The following is a 17,569-nucleotide window of genomic DNA, read 5'->3' as shown; positions in this document are numbered from 1 at the left end:
AGAGAGAGAGAGAGAAAGAGACAGAGACAGAGAGAAAGAGAGAGAGAGAGAGAGAGAGAGTATGTTAGTTCGATTCTGTCTGGAGCAAGTAGGATATAAAGTGGGTAGGGGTGCCAAACCCAGAAATAACTGGGACATTTTTTAAAAGCATCAATAAAACATTTTAAGGCCATAGAGAGCTAGAGAAAAGGGAAAAAAGAAAGATCCAAAAGCCCTACTGAGTAAGCATCTTGTCTTAAGTTATTTTATGGAAAATATGATAAATGGCATTGCAGAGCAATGTACACATGTTTATAAATGGCTCTTTCATGAGGTGTAACTGCATAGGAAGCAGATGGACTCACAAGACTTGTTTGTGATGCTACAAGGCAGGAAGGCATGTGGGAGAGGGGGGAGCAAGAGCGGAGTGGAGAGGAAATGGAAACAACTTCGACGTGTGTTATTAATTGAGGCACTGAAGTAGCTTCGGATGGCAAGATAGATGATGACAAAGGAGATAGTATTTAAGATCAGTTACTCCTTTGAAACATAGGTCACTGTCCCTTTCCTGACAAGAATCATAATCTCTGTAACTTTCTAGTTTCCAACAGGGAAGCCAAGTCCTGATAAAGGTGATTCTGAAGATGGACTCTTACATCACTGCCATTTGTACCCATGTCTCTAGGGTCCTGTGGGCCTTTTGCGTTAAAGACCCCAGGATTTAGAGCTTATAACTCTTACTAGAAAAATTCACTTTGGACTGAAACTTGACATATGGGAATTCGACTCAGAATTAATTTTTTTCCAGTTTTACATTGTATTTAAAAACATTTCATGATTTCTAGATTTTCCTCCCAGATAAGTATCACATTTTGAATGCACCAGATGAGTTAAGTTTTAGCCATAGGTCACCTAATCTATTTCAGTCATAAATAAGGCTAAGGTTTAAGTAATGAGCCACTGTAATTAATTCTGGCTCTTTTATTTGGGCTTTGATTTCTTATAGATCATCTCTACGTTTTCCACAAATGGTTTAAGCAGTATTGGAACATTTTGCTTTAGAGGTTACACTTTTTCCTGTGCTAGATAAGGATCAGTCGGAGTTTGTAAAGCAGGGAAATATTCTATACCCAAAGGCTTTTTTGGAGAAAATTAATCTGTCAGGGGTATGTGTAGGATAAATGGAGAAAGGAAAGGTCAGAGTACCATCCCCTCAGGCTCTTGTTCTATATAGCTCTACTTTCCTCTTTCCAAACCCTCTTTCATGGTAATGTCATCAGCAACCACAGTTTTAAGATATTTCTAATTGAGTGTGCCATTACCATCTTAAATTCAACAAAACTAAACAACTTATCTTTTCCCCTTAATTTGCCCCTTCTCCTGACTTCCCTATTTCTTTTAAAGGCAAAAGCATTCTTCTAGTCACCTTGGAAGCACCTTGAATTTTTCTCTGCCTCATCTCCCATCTCTAATCAGTTGCCATCTTGTTGATTCTCCTTCCATAATACATCTTACATGTGTCTCCTCTCCCCTTATGTGGCCATCAAGTGAGTTCAGGTCCTCTTTGAATCTCATCTGTACTATTACAAAAACCTACTAACAGCTCTCCCTAATTTATTTTTCATTCTCTCTCCCTTCAGTCCTTGCCTCTCTAGTCTAATCTACACAGTTATTGGGGGAGGAAAAAATGATCTGACTGTGTCGCTCCTTTGCTCTAAAAGCTCCAATGATTCCCTATTGATTCGAATATAAAATATGAACTCCTATGGTTAGCATTTAAAAGTCCTTCACAATCCAGCTACAGTCTGCCTGTGGGAAGAAAAGAGAAAAGATAAAGAAGAAGAAAGGAAAGAACAGAGAAGAAGAAAGAGAGAAGAGAAAGGAGAAGAGGAAAGGAGAAGAGAGGAAATAGGGAGAAAGGGAGCTAATGGATTATAATAGTACAGGACACAGTCTCTGCCCTCCAAAAGCGTATAATCTACTGTGGTGATTCAGTTCCATATAGTAAACTTATGCATTCATTAGTTGTAACAAGAAATTTAATACATAGGAAAGAGGAATAATATTCACTAATGACTGCAATATAAGAGATTTGAGAAGTAAGAGATCACTATACCTGTGTAGACCAGAGAGGACTTTACTCATTAAAGGGACTTATCATAATTCTTTGCCTCCAATCTCAAGCCTTTGCAATCTGGCTTCTGAATCCATCATTCAAAGGACTACTCAATACAATTGCCTTTTCTCAGAATCGCAACATGTCTGAGTTGTTTAATACCTTAGTGGCCACCTAATCCAAATATTACCCTCCCAAAAAATATACTACAATATAAACAATAAGTGATTTTTTTCACCTTTGCATGGAGATACCCTAATAAAAGAGGAGCCCAGTATTTTCTAAGGTCCTATTCTACTTTGGAATAAGATTAAATGTTAGGACTTCTTCTCTGACATCAAACCTAAATTTGCTTTGCCACTTAGACCTGTTTTTCCTACTTGTTCCCTCCAAACCTGCTTCTGAAGCCAAAATGAACAAGTTTAATCTCTTTTCCACATGACAGCCCTCCAAATACTTGGGCACCCTGGGGAGTATATTGATCTTTCAGTCGAGTAAAAACCTCAGCTTTTTTATTTTCAGACATGGAGATTTCCTTCCAACTTGACATTGGACCATTAATGACAACACTTAGAGAGGCAACTAATTGTCTCAGTAGATAGAACCTGCTATCAGGAAGACCTGAGTTCAAATGCAGCCTCAAGCAATTACTAGCTGTGTGATATTTGGATAAGTCACTTAACCTCTGTTTGCTTATGAAGTGACTCAATGGATAGAGCACTGAGCCTGGAGTCAAGAAAACAAGTACAAATCCAGCCTAACTAGCTGTGTGACCCTGGGCACGTCACTTAACCATTGTTTTCCTTAATCCACTGGTAAAAGAATGGCAAACCATTCCGGTACCTTTGTCAAGAAAACCCCATAGACAGTGGTTCATGAGGTCCTGAAGAGTCAGACACTACTGAACAACTGACCAACTCTTGGAGGATAACCATTTACCCAGTTGCAGACTGTCTCATTGTAGAATCCTCTAGCCTATGTCTCTCTTTTTTCTCCACACAAATAGCATGAGATATTTTATCAGGTGTTTTGTTAACTCTAGATACACTCTCTCTACAACATTCCTTAGATCTAATCAGTTAGCAACTCTGTCTAAAAAGAAAAGGGAGTCTAAATGGACTAGTTCTTGATAAAGCCATGGTAGGTCTCATCAACTATCTAGATAGAGTGTTTTCTTAGTCCTTATCTGCATTGACCTCTTAAATATTTATACATAATCAACTCCACACAACCACTGGCTCCTCTCCTCTCTTACCTTCTGTGATTGTTCTCCCCAGTTTCTTCCTATTTGACCATCCATCCTTTGCTGATGAAAGATTCTACCCATCTCCTTAAACACAAATGCTCTCAAGGCTTTATTTTTACATTTTTTAACCATTTATTAATATTCATTTTAACATGGTTACATGATTCATGCTCCTACTTTCCCCTTCACCCCCCGCACTCCCCCCACCCAAGGCCGATGCACATTTCCACTGGTTTTGTCCTGTGTCATTGATCAAGACCTATTTCCAAATTGTTGTTAGTTGCATTGGTGTGGTAGTTTCAAGTCTACATCCCCAATCATGTCCACCCCAACCTATACGTTCAAGCAGTTGTTTTTCTTTTATGTTTCCTCTCCTGCAGTCCTTCCTCTGAATGTCGGTAACGTTCTTTACCATAAATCCCTCAGAATTGTCCTGGCTCATTGCATTGCTGCTGGTACAGAAGTCCATTACATTTGATTTTACCATAGTATATCAGTCTCTATGTATAGTGTTCTTCTGACTCTGCTCCTTTCGCTCTGCATCAATTGCTGGAGTTCTTTCCAGTTCACATGGAATTCTTCCATTTTATTATTCCTTTTAGCACAATAGTATTCCATCACTAGCATATGCCACAATTTGTTCAACCATTCCCCAATTGAAGGACATACCCTCCTTTTCCAGTTTTTTGCCACCACAAAAAGCGCAGCTATAAATATTTTCGTACAAGTCTGTTTATCTATGATCTCTTTGGGGTACAAACCCAACAATGGTATGGCTGGATCAAAGGGCAGGAATTCTTTTATAGTCCTTTGAGCATAGTTCCAAATTGCCATCCAGAATGGTTGGATCAGTTCACAGCTCCACCAGCAATGCATGAATGTCCCAATTTTGCCACATCCCCTCCAACATTCATTACTCTCCCCTTCTTTCATTTTAGCCAATCTTCTAGGTGTGAGGTGATACCTCAGAGTTGTTTTGATTTGCATTTCTCTGATTATTAGAGATTTAGAACACTTTCTCATGTGCTTATTGATACTTTTGATTTCTTTACCTGAAAATTGTCTATTCATTTCTCTTGCCCATTTATCAATTGGGGAATGGCTTGATTTTTTATACAATTGATTTAACTCCTTGTATATTTGAGTAATTAGACCCCTGTCAGAATTTTTTGTTATAAAGATTTTTTCCCAATTTATTGTTTCCCTTCTGATTTTGGCTGCATTGTTTTTGTTTGTACAAAAGCTTTTTAGTTTAATGTTAGCGCCATATCTATTAAACTACCAAAAAACTTCTTTACTGGATTAGGAAAAACTATAACAAATTTCATTTGCAATAACAAAAGATCAAGAATATCAAGGGAAATAATGAAAAAAAAATGTGAAGGAAGGAGGCCTAGCAGTACCAGATATTAAACTATACTATAAAGCAGCAGTCATCAAAACAATATGGTACTGGCTAAGAGATACAATTGAATATTTTTACATTTTTATTTCACCCTCTTTTCTATTTCTTCTCATTTAATGATATGATGCACTATCCCATGAATTCTATTGTCATCTTTCCAGGTAATCCCTAAGTGTCCCCTATGTCACCAACTGCCTACTCATCCTCTCTACCTATCAGCATCTAAAAATCAAGTACTCTCTGTGTTATCTCTCCCTATTACAATATGGCAGGAAATACCTGGTTTTATTTGTATTCTCAGCACTTAGCACAATGTTTGGTATCTAGAAAACACTTAATAAATGCTTCTTCATTCATTCTTTTTTATTTAAATATTTTATTTTTTTAGAAAAAATTTTCCATGGTTACATGATTCCAGTTTTTACTTTCCCCTTCACTCTCCTTTTAAACGCCCCCCCCATATCCAACACGCATTTCCACTGGTTTTAACATATGTGATCGGTCAAGACTTATTTACAGGTTATTGATAGTTGCATTGGTGTGGTCATTTAGTGTCTACATCCCCAGCCATGTCCACATCAACCCATGCATTCAAGCGGTTGCTTTACTTCTGTGTTTCCACTCCTGCAGTTCTTCCTCTGAGTGTGGGTAGCATTCTTTTCCATAAATCCCTCAGAATTGTCCTGGGCAATTGCATTGCCACTAGTACAGAAGTCCATTAAATTCTATTTTACCACAGTGTATCAGTCTCTGTGTACAATGTTCTGTCTCTACTCCTTTCACTCTGAATCAATTCTTGGAAGTCTTTCCAGTTCACATGGAATTCCTCTAGTTTATTATTTCTTTGAGCACAATAGTATTCCATCACCAACATATACCACAATTTGTTCAGCCTTTCCCCAATTGAAGGGCATACCCTTGTTTTCCAGTTTTTTGCCACCACAAAAAGCATGGCTATAAATATCTTTGTACAAGTCTGTTTATCTATGATCTCTTTGAGGTACAAACTCAGCAATGGTATGGCTGGATCAAAGGGCAGGCATTCTTTTATAGCCCTTTGAGCATAGTTCCAAATTGCCAGCCAGAATGGTTGGATCACTTCACAGCTCCACCAGAAATGCATTAATGTCCCAGTTTTGCCACATCCCCTCCAACATTCATTACTCTCGCCTGCTATCATTTTAGCCAATCTGCTAGGTTTGAGGTGGTACCTCAAAGTGGTTTTGATTTGCATTTCTCTAATTACTGGAGATTTAGAGCATTTTCTCATGTGCCTATTGATAGTTTTGATTTCTCTATCTGAAAATTGCTTATTCATGTCCCTTGCCCATTTATCAATTGGGGAATGGCTTGATTTTTTATACAATTGATTTAACTCTTTGTATATTTGAGTAACTAGACCTCTGTCAGAGTTTTTTGTTATAAAGATTTTTTCCCTGTTTGTTGTTTCCCTTCTGATTTTGGTTGCATTGTTTTTGTTTGTACAAAACTTTTTAATTTAATATAATCAAAATTATTTATTTTACATTTTGTAATTTTTTCTAACTCTTGCTTGGTTTTGAAATCTTCCCTTTCCCATAGATCTGACAGGTATGCTATTCTATGTTCACCTAATTTTCTTATAGTTTCCTTCTTTATATCCAAGTAATTCACCCATTCTGAATTTATCTTGGTGTAGGGTGTGAGATGTTGATCTAAACCTAATCTCTCCCATATTGTTTTCCAAATTTACCAACAGTTTTTGTCAAATAGTGGATTTTTGTCCCAAAAATTAGGTTCTTTGGGTTTATCATACATGCCACTGATCCTCCCTTCTGTCTCTTAGCCAGTATCATATTGTTTTGACCATGGCTTTATAGTATAGTTTAATATCTGGTACTGCTAGGCCACCTTCCTTCACATTTTTTTCATTATTTCCCTTGATATTCTTGATATTTTGTTCTTCCAAATGAACTCGGTTATAGTTTTTTTCTAATTCAGTAAAAAACATTTTTTGGTAGTTTGATAGAAATGGCAATAAATAGGTAAATTAATTTGGGTAGAATGTTCATTTTTATTATGTTAGCTCTTCCTACCCATGAGCAATCAATGTTTTTCCAATTGTTTAGATCTAGTTTTATTTGTTTGGAAAGTGTTTTGTAGTTGTGTTCATATAATTCCTGTGTTTGTTTTGGTAGATAGATTCCTAAGTATTTTGTACTGTCTAGGGTGATTTTAAATTATGTTTCTCTTTCTACCTCTTGCTGCTGTGTGATGTGTTGGAGATATGTAGAAATGCTGATGAATTATGTGCATTTATTTTGTATCCTGCAACTTTGCCAAAGTTGTTGCTTATTTCTATTAGCTTTTTAATTGATTCTCTAGGGATTTTTAAGTAGACCATCAAATCATCTTCAGACAGTGATAGCTTAGTCTCCTCATTGCCTATATTAATACCTTAAATTTCTATTTCTTCTTTAATTGCTACTGCTAGTGTTTCTAGTACAATGTTAAATAATAGAGGCGATAGTGGGCATCCTTGTTTCACGCCTGATCTTATTGGGAATGCTTCTAATTTATCCCCATTGCAGATGATTCTTGTTGATGGTTTTAGATATATGCTGTTTATTATTTTTAGGAAAGGTCCTTCTATTCCTATACTTTCTAGTGTTTTCAATAGGAATGGATGTTGTCAAATTTTATTTATGTTAGCTCGTCCTACCCATGAGGGTCAAAGGAATGGATTTTGTCAAAGGCTTTTTCAGCATCTATTGAGATAATCATGTGGTTTTTGTTGATTTGCTTGTTGATATGTGTTATAAGGGGATTTAGGATAGGATAGGCACTGTGAATAGGGTTTGTGAGTCCCTAAGGCAATATAGTGGATGAGGAAGGTACAATGATGAAGGTTGGGAGTTGAGGTGGTAGGAGAAATAAGGGAATGTCTGAGTTTAGAGAATATAACACTGAGATACCAAGGGTTGCAAGGATGAGGATGAGTTAATCTAAGGCAGGCAACAGTAGCAGGGAAACACAGACTGGATACTCAGGTTAGAGAAAAAACACTGAAGGGAAATAGACTGAGCCCTTCAAGTAAAAGGACACTTTATAGAGCCAGGTTAGAGTCAGCCAAGAACAGCTTGAAACTGACTTGAGGCTTTAGTCAGTTTCACAGGAAGGGACTTGAAGGAAGTATTGAAGTTACACTTCCTTCAAAATGGATACCCTCAGCTTCCTTCAAACTCCAGAGAGTATGTTATTCCTCTCTCTCTTCCTCCCTCTCTTATTAATCAACTAATGAAGTAGCCAAAAGGTTTTGATTAAAAACAACGCGGTTTATTGTCTTTTAGGGTAGATTGGGAATGGGTAGAAGATACAAGGTAGCCCTAACAGCCGCTCAGAGAAAGCTTCAGGTTGGGGAAGGGAAGCACGAACGTGAGACTGAGAAAGGACCTGCCTTAACTCAGCTCTCAGGTGGTTTTGTAATCAATGGGCTTAGGAAAGTTGGATACAAAGATTCAATAGATAATGTGTTGCACGGGTAAGCCCTATTTGACTATTTAAAATATCAAGTTTAAACTAACACTCTGAACTACCCTCCTTTCAAACCCTCACAGAAATTCAGGCAGGGAAGATAGGTTAGGGAAATTCAAAGGAAATAACTAAGCTAACAAATTTTAAGAGAAAAGCTGCAAAAGATAGGCCAGGTTTCAATCTAAAGAAGGAGCTCAGATGGACCCTGGCTCTCTCCACTAGTTCCCAGGACCAACTGTCCTTTTTCCCAAGATTCTAAACTCCTTAACTGACAGAAGAATTCTGCAAAGCAGTTATGCCCCCTGACTGCATCACATTAGGTCAATTATGTGAATGGTTTTCCTGATGTTAAACCATCCTTGCATTCCTGGTATAAATCCCACCTGATCATAATGAATAATCCTCATGATCACCTGCTGGAGTCTCTTTGCTAGTATTCTGTTTAAGATTTTTGCATCTATATTCATTAAGGAAATTAGTCTGTAGTTTTCTTTCTCTGTTTTTGATCTACCTGGCTTTGGGATCAGTACCATATTTGTATCATGAAAGGAGTTTAGTAGAACTCCTTCTTTGCTTATTATGTCAAATAGTTTGTATAGTATTGGAATTAGTTGTTCTTTGAAGGTTTGATAGAATTCACTTGTGAATCCATCTGGTCCTGGGGATTTTTTCTTAGGGAGTTTTTGGTGGCTTGTTCAATTTCTTTATCTGATATGGGATTATTTAAGTATTCTTTTTCTTCTACTGTTAATCTAGGCAATTTATATTTTTGTAAATATTCATCCATCTCACCTAGATTGCTATATTTATTGCCATATAATTGTGCAAAATAGTTTTTAATGATTGCCTTGATTTCCTCTTCATTAGAGGTGAGGTCTCCCTTTTCATCTTTGATACTAATGATTTGGTTTTCTTCTTTCCTTTTTTTAATTCAATTCACCAGTACTTTGTCAATTTTGTTTGGTTTTTCAAAGTACTACCTTCAAATCTTATTTATTAATTTAATAGTTCTTTTACTTTCAATTTTATTGATTTCTCCTTTGATTTTTATAATCTCTAATTTGGTGTTTAGCTGGGGATTTTTAATTTGTTCACTTTCTAGTTTTTTAATTTGCATGCCCAGTTCATTGATCTTTGCCCTCTCTAATTTGTTAGTACATGCATTCAAGGATATAAATTTCCCCTTGTGTACTGCCTTAGTTGTATCCCACAGAGTTTGGTAGGATGCCTCAACACTGTCATTCTCTTCAATGAAATTATTGATTGTTTCTATGATTTCTTCTTTAACTAATTGGTTTTAGAGAATCATATTATTTAATTTCCAATTAGTTTTTGATTTGCCTGTCCATGTGCCCTTACTAATTATTATTTTTATTGCATTATGATCTCAGAAGGTTACATTTATTATTTTTACTCTTTTGCATTTGTTTGCAATGTTTCTATGCCCTATTACATGGTCAATCTTTGTGAATGTACCATGTGCAGCTGAAAAGGAAGATGTATTCCTTTTTGTCTCTATTTTTCTCCACATATCTATTAAATCTAATTTTTCTAGGATTTCATTCACCTCTCTTATCTCTTTCTTATTTATTTTTTGGTTTGATTTATCTAAATCTGAAAGAGGAATATTTAGATCTCCCACTAGTGTGGTTTTACTATCTATTTTCTTCTTGAGCTCTGCCAGTTTCTCCTTTAGGAATTTGGATACTATATCATTTGGTACATACATATTGAGCAGTGTTATTTCCTCATTGTCTATACTGCCTTTTATCAGGATGTAATTACCTTCCCTATCTCTTTTAACCAAATCTATTTTTACTTTGCCTCTGTCAGAGATCATGATCGCCACTCCTGCCTTCTTTTTCTCATTTCAAGCCCAACAGATTTTGCTCCAGCCCTTGACCTTAAATCTGTGTATGTCCACCCACCTCATATGTGTTTTTTGTAGAAAACATATGGTAGGATTTTGGTTTCTAATCCACTCTGCTATTTCCTTCCTTTTTATGGGCGAGTTCATCCCATTCACATTCAGAGTTATAATTATCAGTTGTGTGTTCACCAACATTTTGGTATCCTCTCCTAGTTCTACTCCTTCTTCTTACACTATTTCCTTTTAAACCAGTGGTTTGTTTTAGGCCAGTCCCCCTTGTCCCCTCCCTTGATTTACTTCCCTTTCCACCCCATCCCTTATTATTCCCCTCTTTTTAATTTTTAAGACCTAATGAATTCCCCCTCTCCTCTCCTCCCCTCCCTTTTTTGACCTCCTCACTCCCCTGCTCCCTTTGGTTAATCCCTTCTGACTTTCTCAGCAGGGTTAGATAGAATTCTATATCCCAATGGATATAGCTACTCTTCCCTCTCAGGGTTAATTCCACTGAAAGTAATGTTTAAATATTACCTCTTAATGCTCTCTTCCTCTCCTTTTTATAATTGTATTCATCCCCTCCCCTTCCCAAACTCTCTTTTTATGGTATAGGATATCCTATTTTTCTTATTCATTCAAGTTTCTCTTGATGTCATCTACTATTCACCCCCCCCTCTTTTTTTCCCTTCCCCATCTCATCTTATATCATTTAGTGCTCCAACCTCTCCCTATGAATACTTCTTCTAATTACTATAATAATGAATACAGTTTTTGAAAATTATACATAACATTTCTCCATATAGGAATACAAATAATTTGATCTTATTAAGGCCCTTAAAGAGGTAAATGTAAGAATAAGAATTTTCTTTCTTTCCCTTCTGTTTCTTACTTACCTTTTTATGTTTCACTTGGTTTTTGTGGTTGGATATCAAACTTTCCATTTAGTCCTGGTCTTTTCTGTGCAAATACTTGGATATCTTCTATCTTATTGAATACCCATACTTTCCCCTGGAAGTATATAGTCAGTTTTGATGGGTAGGTGATCCTTGGTTGTAGACCCAGTTCTCTTGTCTTTCTGAGTATCATATTCCAAGCCTTGTGGTCTTTTAGTGTAGAGGCTGCCAGGTCCTGTGTGATCCTGATTGGTGTCCCTTGATATCTTGAATGTCTCTTTCTGGCTTCTTGTAATATTTTTTTCTTTTATTTGGAAGCTCTTGAATTTGTCTGTTATATTTCTGGGGGTTGTCTTTTCAGGGTTTAGTGTAGAAGGTGATCTATGGATCCTTTCAATGTCTATGTTGCCCTCTTGTTGTAGAACTTCAGAGCAGTTTTGCTGAATTATTTCTTTTAGTGTGGAGTCCCAATTTCTATTAATTTCTCATTTTTTAGGAAGACCAGTGATTCTCAGATTATCTCTTCTAGACCTATTTTCTCAATCTGTCAATTTCTCAGTGAGCTATTTCATGTTTCCTTCTATTTTATCATTCTTTTGACTTTGCTTTATTTGTTCTTGCTGTCTTGAGAGATCATTGTCTTCTAATTGCCCAATTCTAGCCTTTAGAGACTGGTTTTCCTTTTCAATCTGGTCCATGTGGTTTTTCCTGCTTCCATCTGGTCATTTCCAGTCTTCAATTTGCTTATCAATTCATTTGATTTCTGAGCCTCACTTTCCAATTGCGAAATTCGGCCTTTTAAACTGTTATTTTCTTGCCAGATCTTTTCCATCTTTCTCATTATCTCAGATTTGAACTCTTTAAGATCTTGTGGCCCTTTTTCATTTTGGGGGGAAGGTTTGGATGTCTTTAATTGTTTATTCTCCTCTGTTTCTGGCTTTTTTCTGTGCAGAAGTTATCAAGTATTAGAGCTTTTTTCTTGGTCTTCTTGTTTATTTCTTGGGCCTTGCTTGGCATCATTATGCTTTATCTGCCAGAAGTCTGAGTAAGGCAATCTAATTCTCTTTGTATGGAGTTAGGGAGCAGTTATTTGCCTCAGGCTACTTTGTGAGTCTCTTGGCTTCTCTGGGGACCCTCCTGGGGTCTCTGGTCTAGCTGTTTTCATGGTTGAGCCCCCGTGTTCTTACTAGCTGCCCAGAGCCCATAACTTGGCCCATGCTTGCTTCTCCACCTGAGATTTTCCCCTGAGTCTGAGTGTGCTGGGTGCTGCTGCTGCCTCTCTCAGTCCCACTCCTGTGTCTAAGGTCTGAGTTCTCCAGCCACCTGGGATCTCAGGTCTTGGTGCTCTCAGGGGCAAGGTCCTAGTAGTGCCAGCTACCTGCCAAGAAGCTAGATTTTGTGCCCCCGCTCACTCGCTCTAACTCTGGAGCGCAGCCTCTGACTCTCATACTGTGGGTTGGGTGGGGGAGGGTTGATCTGCTCGCATTTTGATGGGAGCTATTCCCCCCCCCCTTATAGCTTGGAAGTGCCCAAATCCCATGTACCTTCGATACTGCACCCTATTGTGTGGTCCCTTCTTTCATCTAGATTTGTGTGGTTTTTTTGTCCTTTGGAGGTATGCTATTTTGGTTGCTAAGGAGAGAAAGTCACCCAGCTTCTACTCAGCCACCATCTTATCCCGGAAGTTCTTCATTCATTCTTATCAAAAATTCAGCTCACCATCTTTTCTCTAAACCTATCCATTCTCCTGGCTTCTCTATCTCAGTTTTTGGCACCATCACTTCTCTACACCAAGGCTTGAATTCTTGGGACCATCTTAATTCTTCCTTCTCTCTCATATCCCCAAATCAACTAATATATACTATCAGTTTTACTTCTTTTATTTGTTTGTTACATTAAAACTACCAAAGTAACTCCCTCCCTCTCTCCCTTCCCTCCTCTCCAGTAGAGTGAGCATCATTTGTTTTGTTTTTTTTTTAAAAAAACGTTATCCAGAGGATTATTTCCAAGGCAAAAGATCAGTAAAGGCTAGGCAATTGGGATTAAGTGAATTGCCCAGAGTCAAACAGCCAGGAAGTGGCTGAGATAAAATTGGAGCTCAGGATCCCCCCATTTCTAGGCTTAGCTCTCTATCCATCAAGACACCTAGCTGCCCTGAGAAGGCATTATTTGACAAAAAGAGATAGATAGATAGATAGATAGATAGATAGATAGATAGATAGATAGATAGATAGATAGATAGATAGAAAGATAGATAGATAGAAAGAAATAGAAATAGAAATATATATGTATATAAACTGTCTTGCTTATTTCAATTTATCTGTTCTTTCTCTAGAGGTAGACATACACAACTCATTCTTCCAATAATATTTCTGTTGCTATTTATAATGTTTTCTACAACATCTCTTGCATCTGTCCCATTCTCTCTACAAAAATGGCCCCACCCCAGTTCAGGACTTCATACTTCTCACCTGGACTTCTGTAGTAGCCTTCTAACTGGTCTCCGTGTTTTTGGCCTCCTCTCCTCACACAGCTGCCAAAAGAATTGTCCTGAGGCACCAACCTAACTACGTCACTCAAAAGTCGTCATTGGCTTCAAAGCCAGTTGCCTTCAAGGGATCACGTAGGCACTCCTCACCAACCTTTTCAAAGCCCTCTACAACCTGTCCCCAACCTGCCTTTGCAGGTCCACATTCAGATTTCTCTCCTTCACACGCTCCATTTTTCCAACCAACCTGACCTACTTATTTTCATGCCTCAAACATGGCCTTCCATCTTGTTTCCATGCCTTTATCCAGGCTGTTTCTGGAATGCATTCCTTCCTCACTTTCTTAGAATTCTTATTTTCTTTGTGCTGCTTCCCTCAGAAAGCCTTTCCTTATCACAGTTCTTTGTGCAGCCTACCTCATAAAATTATCTTGTATGACTTTATTGTATCTCTTCCACCCCCATACAATAAAAGTCCCTCAAAGGCAGGGGCTCCACTCATCTTGGATCTGCAACCCAGCACTTGGCACAAGATCTTGAAATATGGGGTATCGTCAAAAAATGTTAAATTAAGGGAATGAGTTCAGTTGGTACCCTCATTCACTCACTCCCAACTCTTTTGTGCTATTTATAGTTCATTGAGTCTGGGACCACCTGACCAGGGAGACCCCTAAGTCTTCCATCCCCAAATAACTGATGTTGTCTTTGATATCTTGGTCTAGCAAAATTCACTAGAATTAAAGTCAGAACAACTTGGTTCAAGACCAGCTGCATATCTCACCTGTAACTATAGAAAAATCACTTTGTTTCTCTGAGCCCCAATTTATCATGTCATTGAGACAGCTAGGTAGCACAATAGATGGACCACCTAACTTGCAGTCCGGAATACCTGAATTCAAATCTGGCCTCAGACACATCCTAGTTGTGTGACTGTGAGAAAGTCATTTAACCCTGTTTGCCTCAGTTTCTTCACCTATAAAATGAACTGGAGAAAGAAATGGCATACCCCTCCAATATCTTTGCCAAACAAACCAGTTTTCATGAGGAAATTACTGTATGTATCTGCCTTCAGATTGTTTCAGGCTTCCCCCGTTTGTCTCAGTCCTTTATTTAATGCCAAGTTTACTAAGGATATAATGAGCAATATAAAATAATGCATAGAGGTGAACATGAAAGAAGATGGAGGGGACTAGAGGGGAGACACTGTAATTGATGATAAATAAGTTAATAGTGACCTTTGAAAGACCCTCACTCTTAGTCTTCCAGTCTAAAGATTTCTGTTCTCGAGTGACCAAATCCTTTCCAGCATTGGGAAGTTACATTGGATCTATTATTAATCTGACAGAAGTGTAAACTACCAAACGGTCTTCAGACAGGTTATTTTGTTCTCCTTTGGCACAGCATTTCCACATGATTTCCCTGAGAGAACAGTCTAGGGCTGCAGAGCAGTCTCCAAGCATCTTTCAGAATTTGTCAGCTTTCTGTCTTCTGCTTTTCCTGGACCTTTACATTGATCTCTTAAATTAACACAGGGAAGAAAATACCATTACAGCTACACAATTCTGCAAAGAACTTAGAAAAAATTTGGGAAGGCTTAGCAGTGACTAAATCTATAGATATAGAAATGTAAATCTTAAGCGTTACCCTCAGCAAGACCCAGGCATAGACTATGAAAGCCGTAGAGAAAAGAATATAAAATGAAGCATAAGATATTTATAATTGAAGTACATCTACCCCTGGGGATTCTATCACAACTTGATTTTTTTTTAATGAAAATTCAGTCAACTGAATATTTAACTCCCCAAAGGAAAATACTCAGTTGTCGATTACATTCTCTGTGTGAAGAAACTAAATCTCAAAATGAAACCTAGTTTTGAATAATTATCACCTTGCTTTTAATCACTACTACATAATGTCATTTGAAAGGAGTCCGCTTTGACTATACTGGAAATCCAACTATAACTTTTAATGGATAGCTTTCAATCAGGCCTTCTTACCCTTTCTTACTTCAATTGTTTTTAATACTAAGTACACAGTTTCATGTTTATTTCACATTAAATTTCTTATCATTGACTTTGACCCATCATTTCAGTCTTTTGAAAACTTTTGGATCCTTATTTTATTATCTTATATATAGATCTTCCATGTAATTGCCCCAAAGGAGGTGCTCCCTTTTGATTCGGGGACCAGTGGTGCAGAACCACTTTAAAAATTAAATTTCCCTTTGCAGGAAGAAAGGGCATACCCACAGACAGAGGCTAGCTTCAAGGATGAAGTTTTTGCACTGGAAGCAACTAGAGAAGGTTTCTAAGGCTCATAGCAAAAGACAGAATACAAAAAGATCCACCCGACACAACTCAAACAAGAAAATTGGAAGGGCAATGCAATGTTGGCAGCCCCTTTTTGAAAACAGAAAATAGCCTTATTTATATACAAAGCAGGACCACGTCCTGTGTGGCTGCCACTGTATCCCTGCTGTCAGTCAGGGTCTAGGCAGACTTGTTTGCTGATGGACTAGAGACAGAGAAAGAGGAATGGCAGCCTTTGTCATCCCCCAAAATCAAAATTTGTCTAAATAAAGTTTAATTGTTTGGGGTTTGTTGGGTTTTTTTTTTGTTTGTTTTTTGTTTTAGTTTTTTTGCTCTCAATTACCTTTAGTGGTACATCTTTATATATCTGAATAATCAAGTAATACTTTTGGTTTCTATGACTCCAGTGTATTTCAAAGCCTCTGGGTATGTTTACACAAGGGCTAGACAATTAAGTGACTGGCTAACACACCCAGGCCTGCTTTTCCCACCTACACAGGCTGTCTTGCATTGGTTATCAAGGAAATTCCTGACTAAACAGATTGGCAGAACCTCTTGCCCTGAAGGCTGGCACACAGCCTTTGTTGAGTCAAAGGAGAAAGAGAATTATACAGGGAAAGATACTGAATTAGAAACATTTTTTTCTTCCCCTTCCTCTGAGGACTCACCACTATGGCCACACACAGTGGGGCCAAAAAACAAGATCAGTTACATACAAGAAGTCCATGGAATCAAGGCTGACTGGACCGGACATCCCTCTTTGAATTGTCTTGGGAAACCATTAGAAGGCTAATAAGCTGAGGAGCCCTATTTTCCAAATGGAAAAGCAAGAGTCATAGATTATTAGAATTAGAAGAGAATTTAGATGTTATCCGATCTTACCCTCTACTTGAAGAACCCCCTCTATTTTTGCCCTCTACCGTGCCTTATACCTGAAATACCTTCTTTTCCCACATCCCTCTTCATCTCCCTTCTAGCTTTAGGTCTGTAAGCTTATGATACAACAAAACTATCACACGGATTCATCAAAGGAGTTCAGAGTAGCTTGTTCAAATAGTTAGAAATAGCCTCCTTGCCTTGATTAGGCATCCCTAGTTCTTTCATCTTCTGTTTCATGTTAAAAATTTACAGTCCCCTCACTGTCCTGGTTGCCATCCTCTGAACATACTTTGGTTTGTCAGTGTCTCCCTTAAAGTACAATGCCAAGACCTAAATATTCTATTCAGGCTTTGGTCTGATTGGAGCAAAACCAAGCAGGAAAGGAAAGACCATTTACTCTCTTCTGGACCCTATGCATGTATTAATGCAACCTAGGATCATAACGCCTTTTTTGGATGCCCAGTTACACTACTGAGCTTGCCATCCACTAAGATCCCCCCAAGGCTTTTTCTGCTCACATAAACTATTCTCTAACCACATCTTCACTTTATTCATGTGCTTTTTATTTTTTTAACCAATGTAAACAATAAAAATTTATCTTATTAACTTCATCCCACCATCCAATACAAAATGGCAAGCATGCATTACCTGTCTGTCAAGATCTTTGGATCTTGAATATGTCTTCCAGTTTATTACAACCAATAGAATACAACCAATATTCCTCAGTTTACACATCTGGTCTGATCGCTCAAAAGGAGTGGTAAAAAACATGACCACAATGACTCATTTAGGCCATGAGGAAATCCCTTTATATCCCCATTTTTTTAATTATGTTGTGCCCTGTTTCTGTGTGCTTTATAATTTGAAAACAGGACTAG

Source organism: Gracilinanus agilis, chromosome 1 (assembly GCF_016433145.1).
Source record: "Gracilinanus agilis isolate LMUSP501 chromosome 1, AgileGrace, whole genome shotgun sequence".
NCBI classification, from domain to species: Eukaryota; Metazoa; Chordata; class Mammalia; order Didelphimorphia; family Didelphidae; genus Gracilinanus; species Gracilinanus agilis.
Note: the sequence above shows the minus strand (reverse complement) of the source record.